This window comes from Tupaia chinensis, unplaced genomic scaffold, assembly GCF_000334495.1.
Source record: "Tupaia chinensis unplaced genomic scaffold, TupChi_1.0 Scaffold000511_1, whole genome shotgun sequence".
Lineage (NCBI taxonomy): Eukaryota > Metazoa > Chordata > Mammalia > Scandentia > Tupaiidae > Tupaia > Tupaia belangeri.
Genome location: NW_006160024.1, coordinates 1875282 through 1875712, shown reverse-complemented (window position 1 = coordinate 1875712; position 431 = coordinate 1875282).

The window sequence follows — 431 nt, the reverse complement described above, 5'->3', positions numbered from 1 at the left end:
CCCCCAACACGCCTGCCCCGCCCCGGCCAGCACCTGCGGCCGCACCGCCCCCGGCAGGTGGGCGTGGGTCTGGGAAGAGGGGCTCCAACCGGGCTACGGGAGGGGAGTCTAGAGCCTGGACGGAGAGGCCTACTGCCGGCCGGGAAAGCCGGCCCAGGACCTTGAGGCGGGATTCCTAGAGCCCGGCCGGAGCGTGGACCTAGAAGCGTGCAGAGGGGAGGAAGCTGTAGAGTGAAGGCGGGGCCGAAACAGGGAAGCTGGGTTCAAGTCCCAGCTGGGCGTGCACTTAGAGGCGTGGCCCAAACATGGGGGCAGGGCGGGAACTCGAGCGTGGAGGCGGGGCCAGGACGTGACCTGAGAGTGGGAGCTGGGCCCGGCCTGGGCGTGGATCTGGAGGCGGGGCCGGATGGGAGTCGGGGCGAGGCGGAGAC